The following is a 13,581-nucleotide window of genomic DNA, read 5'->3' as shown; positions in this document are numbered from 1 at the left end:
ACTCCTGACTTAGGTCGAACTCGGCACCGTTCGGCTCAGCATTGCTCCAAGCAATTATTAGGATTGGCACCTCTTGACTTCCTTTTGCGTGCACGACCACAGATAAGATAATCACTTGAATTTTGAAAACCCTAAATAGCCGAAAGGGATAGTGCCATATATTAGAAAGGGATAGCATGATTCGTCCCTGAACCGCTGTCAAACTTCGGTTTTGTAGGAAGTGTCCTTTCTGTACGGTAGTACTATTACTTCTTCTGTGACAAAAGGTAGGATGAAACGTGGTAGCCAACATACGACTTTTTGGACACTGCATTGTTTGTACGTGCGTCGCGGCCGCAATTAAAAGTTTATCCGTAATCTGCTCCTTCGCCCCTCTGGGTGAAAAAGTAAGTAGAAATGATGGCTTTTTGTCTCTTAGTAATAAAACCTACTTTATTTAACCCTTTTCCAGGCATAGTACAATTTATCGAGTATATACGCGCCAATAGAATTTCAACTTTCTGAACAATAGAAGCTCAATGTTCTAATCTTGTACGGGCTGACATACGAGGATCTCACAGTTACATAACTTTATATCACTCCAATATAATTCAATAAAGCTACATCTTGATGAAATCGCTAATAAAAGTGCACTCTAGTACTGGTGAATAAAACTCAAAATATCATGACCAAATATATTTAGATGCGAGGTCTGCAAGGTAGCTTTACAATTTCTATTCGAATTTTAAACAATTAACGCTACAAATTTAAGCTCACTGGCCAGCAATTTCGGAACTAAAGTTTTTCAATAGAAAGGAGGATGTGTCAATTATACATAGTGCTGCAGACAAAAAAAAACTATTAACTATTTTGGACTAGTCATTGACTTTTCACTTCTGTCGGCACTCCCGGAGTGCAACCCGTTGTTTTCTTTTGCACCACCAGTTAACTCAACTACGTTCGCCATTTCTCTTTCTGAAGTTTGTCTGGAAGAGGTCGCTGTTTAGCGAGAAGTCCGCCTGTTAATTACCTGCCAATTTATACCGTTTTTAATTCTGTGCTATTTTTCGTAGTGTGCAATAAATAATACATTATTTTATTAATATTATACCAAAACATTCTAACGCAGTTCTAACTTTACTATACGGTGGAACTAGATCGTAATAACACTTGTTCTATCTAAAGGTGGGATTCCATCGGCGTGCGTCATTGCGCGGAACAAGTATAATATTCCAGTGTGCCGCACAGTGCCGCACACTGGTGGAATCCCGCCTTAACACATAACTCTGTCCTGTAGATTTGCCAAGATTGGCCCAACATTTGACTTTAACTTTCGCCAAAGAGCAAGATGCAAATTCCACATCAACCCTCCACAGGTTAAACTACAGCTACCGGGTCTAAAGTTAAAGAATGCGGGTCACTGGAGGTATTTGCAACAGGTCGGGTCAAAGGCGAAGTAACAAGGTAACTCTGTAATTTGACGCATACTTTACAACATGATTAGACCTGAGGGGTTACCATCAGTTTGTCACTGACATAAACGCCGTCGAGAACGTAATTTACTTTCTATACATCTCGCTCGCACTCGCATATTAGTGCAAACGGGATGTATAGAAAGTAAATTACGTTCTCGACGGCGTTTATGTCAGTGACAAACTGATGGTAACCGTACTGCAAGCGTAACAGTAAACAAAAAGGTAGGAGGAAATCTTGCACGTGAGTTGTGTCGAGGAAGTTAATAGGAATTGATGTTGGTGGGGAGAAAGAGAAAAATTAAACGAAGAAAAATGTGGAGGGATAGTGTAAGACGATATGAAAAACAAGTGAATGATTACAAGCTATATACGAAGAGGCACCTACTGATGAAAAATGCTTCGGATCTCATTAATAATTGGTATAAAGGACAATGGTATGATGATGAACTAAATAAAAGGCAGTGCCTTGCTCGCTGTCTTTTCCAAATTAAACTTAGGATATAAAAACTTCCCAAAATATTGATTTAAACTTTAACGATGATCATATTGTTCAAAATGGGATTATTGAAATTATTGTACTGTTTCTGGGCGCAAAAAACTGTCTAAAAACTTCTGTCTAAATAAATATTTGAAATCATCGTGAAGACACATGTATACCTACACCTGCAAAGAAATTCACAAGCAATACAAAATATAGGCTGGCGATGAATTTTGCATCTTTTCAAATCGGTATATTGCGGAATACTAAATAGTTTTTTGTTAATCGTTTATTCCGACAATACCCAAGCTCTTAAATAACGATGGGAAACCACAATAGCGGAATCGCACCCAACGAAATTGTTGCTTAATTTATTTGTGCCTTTATAATGGAGATTTATCGAACGAATTTAATTAAGTTGCGGCTGCACTTATCTGGCAGGACGGGATAATCCTTTCAATGGAAAAAGAGCGGTATTGTTACATGAGCTTTGTGCTGTTTATGCCTTCCTTAGTTTGGCCGGGTTATAATGTGGCGTCGACTCTATTAGGGAGAGGCCATGATGCATCGGCGAATTATGCCAAGCTCTGATGAAATCTCGCTGGTAGATTTATTGACGTTCATTGGAAAATCCTGTTCAATTCTGTTGGATTGAATCAGGTTCATCAAGCCTCTTTTTACCACCACAATTCTGCCACAAAGATGCCTTTTATATACAGCATCAATAGTAGCGGATGAAACAAGGAGCAAAAATTGTCAGTCATCCTGGAAAACTATTCCAAATTGCGGCAATTTTTTACAGCCCGCATTCAAAAGTATCTGTCACAATCTAATTGTTCTACATTATAGAGACATATCTCCTTTGGTTAAGTTATTAGAAAATCAAAGCTACTTGCTTTCCTTTACTTTTGATTTTGACTGTACAACGAGGTGCAAAATTGCCTGGAGACATTTATATAGTGGCCACGCAACTTTGTGGCTGAGTGTATAATTAAAGTCAATAGTGGAGAAGTCATGCTGATATTAAATAAATGTATTTTCAGCATCAAGATAGCGACGGCCAAAGTTGCAGTAACTAAGAAAAGTAAGAAATAAAGATGTGTGCCGATATATTTGACCACTTATACCGTACTTAATACTAACTGTATCATTGTCCACACAGATATGTTAATTCGTATACCTTATTTCAAATACCAAAGTCCACCGATCCTCAGTTAAAAGTGTTATTAGCACATTTCAAGTAAGATAATATATCTACCTAAAAATAATCTACACCGAGCGAACTGGGCTAAACGAGCGCCTAAGCGCCCGGGTCTTGACCGCACATTTAGTATTTCACCAGCTCATTTTTAGGCTAGGTTAAGTATGGCACTCAATTAAGTACATGCCACATTTGTATCCTAGGTTAAATGGGTTAGCTTAATCGCCTTAGTAAATCAGTCTAGCCCTAATACAACAACAAACAGCGTTAAGCCTGGTGTCTGACCGACGGCAATAAACGAGTTTGAATGTTTTTTTAATTGGCTTACGGACTGGCCAGTTTTTATTTTATTTGGACGGTTTTGGACAAATTGTGCGTTTGCTCAACGCCTGCGCGACGACTGTTGTTTGCGCTCCATCCCTGATGTATCTCATACGCATACGATACGCATTCATACATGATATCGCGCGAGAGAAAAGTCGATGGCTAGTGACTTTGTCGCCACCGGTCTGACATCTGCCAAATAGCCTTACTAAATCAACAGCCTACTCGTACTCGTAATAAAACAAACCGCGTAACCTATTCCCATTGCTTGCACGTGTCACTGTGGGAGTAGCCATGTCTACTTGAGGTCAGACATTAGAATTTTCAGTTTTACGACGATATGTCCTATAAATCTATGAAATATTGTAAGGATCTTGGGTATTTGTTCAAGACTATCTCTCCCAAAATATTGACAAACAGAAAATTCTCATGACCAACCACAAGACATAATATCTGAATACTTTGACAAACCTGTAACTTCTAGAAGCAAGACAACAATCATCATCATATTTAATCCACTTTTGGACATAAATAACAAGAAATTATGCGCTTCTTTAAATATTACCTATCACAAAACCTAGGTGGGAGCCCCTCGCAGCCCCCTCCGATTTCTCTCCGACCTCGATCCGGTCGCAACTCAACAACTTTCCCAAGAGGTCAGTTCAGATTTAACTATTTGTGATGGTTTTGAAAAGGTTTTGATACGACCTTGAAGATCATTTTGCTGATTCATTATCATCATCATCACATCAGCAGGAGGACGTCCACTGCTGGACATAGGCCTCCCCCAAAGAGTGCCACAATGACCGGTCTAGCGCCACCCGCATCCAGCGGACTCCCGCAACCTTTACCAGGTCATCAGTCCACCTTGCTGATTAGTGTATCCGAAATGAAGCAAAAGTCGTGTGCGCGTGCATGCGCGCCATTCACGAAAACGATCGTCACTATTCTCAAGATTACATTTTTTTGGCAATAGTATTGATGATTCAAAAAAGCGGTACGATTTTTCAAAATCTCTGCTGGCTGAACCAAATACACCTCAAGCGGGCAAGCCGGCAACCAGCAGATTAAGCCGACCGCTAATGCTGCAATTAGGCCGCCGCAGCTAAGTGAGCCGGCTGCACTGAGCCGGAACGGAGGCTTACAAACCTAAGTCTAGGCTTCAAGTCTTCGTGTAAAATGTATGTCTTTCGGGTAACTTACAGGGCTGCAACGTACATGATCGTTTTTTTAGGTCGAAATGCTACAGACAACCAAAATAGCCCATAAGACGGACTTATTTTAAGTAGACACATACAACTACCTACAGGGAAATTAAAAACTACTATTATTTTTTTATATTTCATTATCAAATCATCAAGGCATCTTGTGCCTAGGGTTGGAATAGAAGCAATTGAAGATGGAGTTAGAACAGGCTAAGTTGGCAGTGATTTTGATAGACCACACGTGGTACCTAAATGTTTAAACGTCATAATCTCATAGAAGTTTGACGTTTAAAATAACACTTGCCCCGTCTGTATTAAAAACGCTGCCAATTTCTCTTGGCCTAACTCCATCTTCAATTGCTTCAATTCCAACCCTAGGCACAAGAGGCCTTGGTGACTTAGTCTTTTATACAAGACATCTCTTGTAGCCTCAAAAATCACTAGAGTTAGACCAAGAAAAGTCTGCCGCGATTTTGATAGCCCACTCAGTGCAAGTGTTATTTATACGTCATAATTTCATAGAAGTTTAACGTTTAAAATAACACTGGCACTGCGAGGGCTGTCAAAATCGCTTCCAACTTCGCTTGGTCTAACTCTCTTTCTTCCTCTCTAACTCCATCTGCAATTGCTTCAATTCCAACCCTAGGCACAAGAGGCCTTGGTGACTTAGTCTTTTATACAAGACATCTCTTGTAGCCTCAAAAATTACTACAATTGTAATTTGCATCACAGACTTTTCTGTGACCTAATTCATCCCGGTAAGGGTTGAAAAGTCCCTATAGTTATGCACAAAAGGTGATAATAGTTAACTTGCCTGTGTTGAAGAGAGACGTGTCAAAGAAAGTGCAATCCACGCTTCGTTAGGGTCAGCGTGCAACGGCGCTATTCAACACGGTTTAATGCCAGCTCGTCACATTAAAGATTTTTACCATTTCTTTACATTTTAATTATGTTGTATAGAGAGTAAACGGCGGAATCGACATTTATCGGTGCTTGACATCACTACGATAACCGAGAATGACACATCACTAGAGGTCGTCCATCTTAGATTGGTTTTGCGCGAGAACGGCGTCAGATATTACTTTCAGACCTATACTCTCATATTTGTGATTCCCTAATAAATATTGTTATAAGTGGTGCTCTGGTGTTTTTACTCTTACAAGAGGTACTACAATACAAATACTAAACTAAATTAATAAGTAGCTTAAATCTAAAGTAGGCCCTTGAGGCATTGTATCACGAATGCTGGCGGCATTTCCTCGTTGTATCGCAATGCTGATACTTTGTGCGAGTAAGCCGTCAGCTTTTCGGTCACCAGTCGCTTCATTAGGTGCGGGGTGGATTAATGTAGGAAAAAACAGAAAAAGATCCCGAAGGAAAAACACATTAAGTAATTTGCCATACATTTATGAGTATCATCATTTAAAATATTAATTAAAAAAAGTTAATGCAAATATCCGTCACTGAGCATCTGGACAGGAGTTTGGTACTGTAATTTTTCTGTTCTATCTTTAAAAACCGGCCAAGTGCGAGTCGGACTCGCGTTCCAAGGGTTCCGTACATTTAGTCCGACTCACGCTTGACTGCAAATTTCTAATAGATTTTCCTGTCATCTATAGGTAAAGAACTAAATTTGTGTATTTTTTTTCGGAGATAAAGGGGAGGGGGGATGGTCGGACAGAGAGACAGACATCAGTGATCCTATAAGGGTTCCGTTTTTTGCTTTTGAGATACGGAACCCTAAAAAAGACAGCACTCTTAAGTCATCTTAGCATTCGCTCTAGTTGCTTTCTTAGCTGCTCGAGAGTCCGTAGTCCGCTCAGCTCCCTAACCCCAATAATTGCCGCTGGCACTAGTTTCTGTGAATACGACCGTCATCTGACCTTCCAGCTTAGGAGAGAACCTTTTAATTATGACTCACTTAAGCTTTTTCAGTTAGAGTTAGACCAAGAAAAATCGATTTTGATACCACACGCAGTGCAAGTGTTATTTTAAACGTCAAACTTCTATGAAATTATGACGTATAAAATAACAGTAGCACTGCGAGTGGTATCAAAATCGTTGCAGACTTTTCTTGGTCTAACTTTAACATATTAGTAAAATTTTCACTTAATCTATGCTTAGAACTAAAAATGAACAAGTTATGTCATTAAAACATCTCGAATAGAGCCTCAGTCGCTAACGATCCCTAGGCAATACTCACGCAACAGTGGACGCCCAACACTTCGCAAGTTCGTTGGAATTAAAACTTTAATCAAACGAAATAAGACCGTGTTTGGAATGGCTGGATAAATAAGCCAGATATAAACATGGAGTAAAGACACAACGCTTCAACGTTTGATGCTGTGAAGTCTTGTCTTGTCAATAATTAAGAAGATTTAAACTTGTATGAAACTGGCATATTTACAGTATTTATCAAACCTATTATCTGTGGTATTAGGTACTATACTTATACATTGCTCACCAATCTGCAAACCAATCTAGCGTTATCACGACAAAATTCATACAGTATGGCTATTAAGATATTTAATATTCTCTGCCATACATTTAAAGAAATGGCTTTTAATATTTTTAAGAAGAAATTATTTAATTGAACATTGTTATTATTCTGTCGATGAATTCATAAACAAATGTAAATTGTAAGTGAAATGAAAAACCGTTTCGCGTTTATTGGCCGATTTTGTCTTTTCACTAAACAGAGCCAGTGATTTGGTCAAATGACTGATTTTTTCTAGGGAAATGACAATATGCATTCGCCATTTTAACATCCTGCGTGATTTGATTATATCCCTTAGAGATTTGATCAAATCTCTGTTTTGATCATTTCCCTGCGACATATATAGGAACAATAATAATTCTCCAATTCGATTTTATAAAATTAATGAATAAGTAGTACCTTACAATTGACAAAAATCTAACATTACAATTTACATTTGTTTATGAATTCATCGACAGAATAATTAAAATCGTAGTCTATAAGCTATAAGCTATAAGTCTATAAGTTTCAGTTTATTCTTTCGGTATATTTTAACTACTAAAAAAAAATCTTGTACATAGTCAATTTAGTTAGTATAAGTTGGTATAAGTAAAAACAATATTTGTACGCCAGTCATGGCAAAACAAGGATCGTACAAAAACAAAAATGTAACACCTATATATATATACGCTTGTTTGAAGCAAATAAACATTCATTCATTCATTCAAAAAATTCTGAATACTTTGTCTCTCTATACCTAATTTATTCTCTAAATCCGGTCAGCTTTTTTTGCTTTTTTTAAACCGTAAAAAACTATATAGGTAACTATATAGGTAAATGTTAGTGTAAATCGAGATAATATAACTGAAACTAAATGTAAAAGCAAGAACACAGATCGATTTTCAGGAAAAGATCCGAGAGTCACCAAACGAAACTGAAATAAAAAAAAAACACTGAAAAACCCTGTAATTAAAATTTGATTTATAATAGACGAAATACATATACTTGTGTAATATAATATGTCACTACCACAGGCTACACTATCACGGCGGCCACAACATTGTGCGACTGGCTTCAGCTAAGGCGACAACCATAGGTTGGAGCGAGACACGACGATCGGACCTTTCGTTCTCACCTATGATTTTCGCCTTAGCCGAAGCCAGTCGCGCAATGTTGTGGCCAGGCCGTCAAGGGAAATAGTCACGTGACCTACCGTATATCTGTCATCCCGATACATTTTTTTTCTTTTCGTTAAGCGTTTATCGATGTACAACATCTTGGCTACCTCCCCTGTGTGTAAATATAGGTAAAGGTGTCAGCAAACCGACAAATGGAGTGAATGTAACAGCCCATCACCGCAGACACGAGCTACCAGCTAGTTAGCTGCCTAATTTACTGGTTGCGGTTCGATTTGTTTGGACACCGCCGGTTGCGGGATTACAATTAACTAATTTTTACAGACAACAATGTACCTACTTTAATCAATATACATGTCGGCGGCCGATCGTAAAGTTCCTGTGTAATGTTTTCTGGTAGTCACATTAAACCAAGGACCGTTAGGTTGCTTCAAACTGTCCAGAAATAGGAGCCCCGCGGTCCGCGGAGCGGGGCTTCGTCGACTTAGGGAACGAGACAATGATTTTCACATTTCACGATATGCCAAGGAATTTCATGACTTAAAACTTCTTTACTTTTTTTTATTTACTTCAAGATCATTAAACATTATTTGAAATTCTTACGCGAAATACTCGTTTCCTTGTTTGTCCTATTTAGTTATTTCACCTGTCATATCGACAGTGCAAAATTAAATAAAGCCATCAGCCGGCGTATTATGGATGGCTTTATCCATCTTTATCCACGTGATAAAATAACTGTCACTTTTAGGGACAGAAAGTGACGGACACCGTTTTATCAGGCTGTCACGTAGACAAGAACGACCATCATATCCGTACTGCTCATCATTGTGTGTTTAACGCTAATTAGTTTGTTACCTTCGTTAAATGCGAACCGTGCTTAATCTGCAGGATTTAAAACGCAATAATATACTTTTTTGATCCACCCATTAAGCTGCTACCACTTTATAATGGAATGGAGATGTATGGAGAATGTTTACGGGTCGTTAGTAGTAATGGCAGCTACAAAACGCAGGCGCAAGCAATGTGAGATTTTGCGGCTAAATTAAGATGCAGTGAATATGTGTATTTATTTTTATTTCTTTAATAGCTTTCGCGAGATTGTTTGCGTAGAAGTTGTTAAATTATTCCCCCACTACTTCTCCCTTTTGTATTAAACTGCAAACCCTATTACATCCTCTTAAGAGAACATTTTGGGATGCCTAAGTATTTTATGCCGTTTTCCAATTTATACAAATTTCATCGACATCCATTAAGCGTTTTTGCTTGAAGGAGGAACGAACATCTAGACAAATTATTACTTACAACGATACTATAACATTCACAAGTAATAACTTTTACGTACATACATACTATGTACTATAGTTTTTTAGAATTTTTAAATATGAGTAATTGAAGAATTTTAAAATAGACGGAAATTATTATTTCAAACACTAGATTTTTTCAAAAGTTCAATTATTTTACTACAAGCTGATGACGCCTATTTACCGTCGTCTTGATACTCGTGGTATAAAAAATATCTCGGAGCGTGACTCATTTCCTCAGAAAACGTCAGTCCTTGGTTTACCAAGTTATGTCGTATAAAACAAGCAGATAGAACGCCGAGATTTAATTAGACAACGTCATTTAAGTCGCTTTTAACGCCGTCACCTCATCCATTCGAGATTCTTCAGCCAGTGTTGGTCGGAACTCGAGACTTGTGAGTTTATTTTGAGAAACTCGGAACTCCAGTGAGTTTTACGACACTTTTGCATTTGAAAGTTTTCCAAATATCTGTTTTAGTAGCGTGAGCCATTTGTATCTTAAATTTCGAATCAGGAAATTTAAGATACGTTAAACAAAAACATCACATTTGACACTGACATATCCAATACATATCGTATCTTTACCAAATTGTTGACGTTCTAATCAGGCCGAAAATGATTCAATGCAAAAATTCTTTAAAAAGACATCGTTGTCAGTTTTTCAAATGAAAAAAATAGAATCGAAATTACAACAACTCAAAAATAACGTACTATGCCACTCGCCATCCCCATTAACCCTGGCTGATTAGTGGACTTCAAGATTGGCTCAATATAAATATGTACCTATACTACCATATGTGTAATTTGCGTAGTTTTTAAATCATTTTTTTCTATATGATTGATTCGTGTGAAGTGTAAGAACTCAAAAGGTTCGAGTTTTCTCCATCACTATCTTAAGCCCGCCTCGGAACTTAAAACTTTATTAGCATTTCCTCCACTAACTAAGCTTTATTGTTCACTGCACTAATGGCTTACTTCGTCAATCCCCCCACACATGAGAATCCCCACCTTAACACTTTAGCGGAGAGCACATTTTGCATTAGTGACAATATTTCGCGCTTAAGCCAAAGTAAACCCTGCTCTATATAGTGACGCTTAAAGTGTTGTATTGTAAGGGTTGTCTGCAATAATCTGCATTCTTAATACAAGTGTTGAAAGTCTGCATTAGTGATGGGCAGGAATATTCGGGAGTTGCCGGCGATATAGCAATAGACAAAATCGCAGGCAACTCTAGGTAAATGGAAGTTCCGAAAAATCTTAATTCATTTAAAAATTTCAATGAATGTCACTTATTTTTATGGAAATTCCCGTCCATCTTAGATCGGTTTCTAAATGATTTTTGCTTTACCCAAGGCGTTCTCGCGGCGATTCACAAGCTTTTAGAATTTAGAAGCATACGAGTATACATTTTTATCAACGAATATTTCAAATGACACCCCCTGACGATTGGACACATTAATTATTTGACAGTTGAGTTGATAGATGTGAATGATGTCAAATAATATGAAGATTCGTGCCCCTGAGAGTTTATTTATATATCTGTCACGTTGGGCGTGATACATCACGTCATAGACAATTAGTTTTGACCCGTCTGAAATACAAACTTTTCCATGATGGAAAAGTTTTTTTAATTTTTTACAGACATTTTCCGTGGGAATTTTCCGGGGAACGAAAACATCGAAGCCGTTGACAACAAATCAAGGCCGTCAAAGAAGAGAAGTTTTGACCCATTTAAATTTCATTGCCTTTCCGTAATATAAAATTATTTTTAACAGATTATTTCCCGTGGGAACATTTCCGGGAACGGAAACATAACTCGACAGCGACACCACTAGTCTGCATCAGCAAAACTCGACGCGGCAAGAGTGTCGTTTTGTCTCCCTTAAATATTTAACAACTGCGATAAATTCTAGCTTTGTAAAGCCTGACAACAGTTTATTTGACCCTCGCCATTTTGCGGATTTTCAATGGTACTAATTTATTTTACTGGCAACAAGTACTCTTTGACAACGAACGTTGGATGTCATCGAATGTCACCGATGTAAACAAACTGAAAATATCTACGAATATATTCAAATATGAACGGTTTTATTACAAAAATGCCAAAAAAATTTTACCAAAGATGCGAAAAAAATTGTAGTGAATGCAATCAAATACTTACAGCTTAAAAAAGACGAAGGATTACATAGCATTCCAATAAACAATGTTTTAAAGTTGGTTGTTGACATGACCGGTATTGACATTTTATAGTGCGGTTTTATTGAACTGGTTAGTTGTTAGGTTTAAACTTTAATATTTAATTTAAGGTTTATGTAGATCGACGATAAAAATCCTATAATCGAATTGGAGACTGAACGTTTTATAATCGAGGTTGGTGGTCCTGAAAGCGACACAACATCTGATGAAAATCAGACTTCGTCAGAGTAAGAAAACGAAGAATATAATAATATTGAATATTTAGAATCAGATTTTGACGAATAGGTAAATTGAAAGAACCGAATTCTCTGTAAGCAATGTTTTGACATTACTTATACGAGTATCAACCACGTATCAACATGAAGCCAATGCCCACTACCCCGACTATACATGACGTACGCACATTATTGCCATACGTAAGCTGTTTGCAGCGACACTATCTCAGGGTTAAATAAACTGTTGTCAGGCTTTAGTTTGAATTAAAATTTGATGTCCGGCTTGTGGAAGCTTGAGCATTTTGCATATTTTAGAGAGTTGTCTACATGAAATAGGTGAACTCGGAGGTCGATGCAATAGGGAATATTACGCAAAACTCTGCGTAGGTGGCACTAGCACATACAGTAAACAAACCTCATTGACATCATCAATGACACATCATGCGTCACTAGGTCAATCACATGGCCTACCGTGAAAACGACAATCGAAAGTTCGGTTTCTGCCTCTCTATTACTCTTATTCGATCGATAGAGAGGCAGATAAAGAAATCCTGATTTTCGCGTTTCGCGTTAGGCAACCTGTAAACAAAACTGTTTAAGGCCTAGTATGTATAAGTTACTCTATGGTTTACTAAACAAATTAGTGCTGCACTCTGGCGGCAGAACATTGCAGTTTAATACTCCCTATTCATGTAAAATTTAGATTGCATTGTAAATTGTACCTACCTAATGGGGTTGGCAACTGTCAAAGGTTTGCATAGATGGCGCCATCATAGCTTGCCCCTTTTTCTATGAGATTTGGCTTAAAGAGCTGGCATCCAGGGCATAAAATTACAAAATAAATTGACACAATTCTAGGGATTGACAGGGCAAGCTATGCTGGCGCCATCTGCTCCGGCCATCCCCATTGATGTACGAGTACCTATACTGTTTTGAAAATTGTTACCTCGTCCATTTTTGACGTGACAACGTCTTATAAATCGATGAACACCGGTAGCATGCACGAAAAAGTGTCACGTTGTGGACAGATCTCCATGGTAACGTTACGGCCACGTTTTCTTATGACGTTATCACGCAAAATTATCGTCCGTAAACCGACGTTACAGACAACGATATTTTTTTTATTGGCATTCCTTCTTGGGAGGTCTATTCTAATTAAATAATTTGTTATGGGTTTGAACTGGTTTTGATATGACCTTAATGATCGTCTTGGTGATTGGTCTTCTCACCAAATCAAAACAAGATCAAAATTGTGACAAATAGTGAAATCTGAATCGTGTTCCAGGTCCCAGTGGACCCGGGAACCATTCTTACCCCCTTATTCATAAACGCACTACAAATCTCAAATTAGCAGATCGTTTGTCCTTATCTGTCATTTTGACTTATGTATTTGTAACAAAGGGATAAAACATAATTCAACTAAATCAGGCCCGTAATGTTTTATGAATAAGAAGGGTCTGTTCAAAATAAGGTCGTTCTGTTACCTTGGTCATCCTCCCTTTACTTGGGACTTTACAGTTACTCAACTTCACTTTACATAAAGTTTATAATTGTCTACCCTCAAGCCTGCCAAAGTCTGTCAAAGTGAAAGTTCC

The 13,581-nt window shown here is 37.8% G+C and overlaps 1 protein-coding gene across 3 annotated transcripts in view; it reads left to right on the top strand.

Moving 5' to 3' along the window:
- Positions 1–13,581, top strand: part of LOC134790200 (zwei Ig domain protein zig-8-like) — a 673,220-nt gene that overhangs the window by 644,687 nt on the left and 14,952 nt on the right. The window lies entirely within an intron of this gene.

Source organism: Cydia splendana, chromosome 4, assembly GCF_910591565.1.
Source record: "Cydia splendana chromosome 4, ilCydSple1.2, whole genome shotgun sequence".
NCBI classification, from domain to species: Eukaryota; Metazoa; Arthropoda; class Insecta; order Lepidoptera; family Tortricidae; genus Cydia; species Cydia splendana.
Note: the sequence above shows the minus strand (reverse complement) of the source record. Positions and strands in the feature narration are given on the sequence as shown.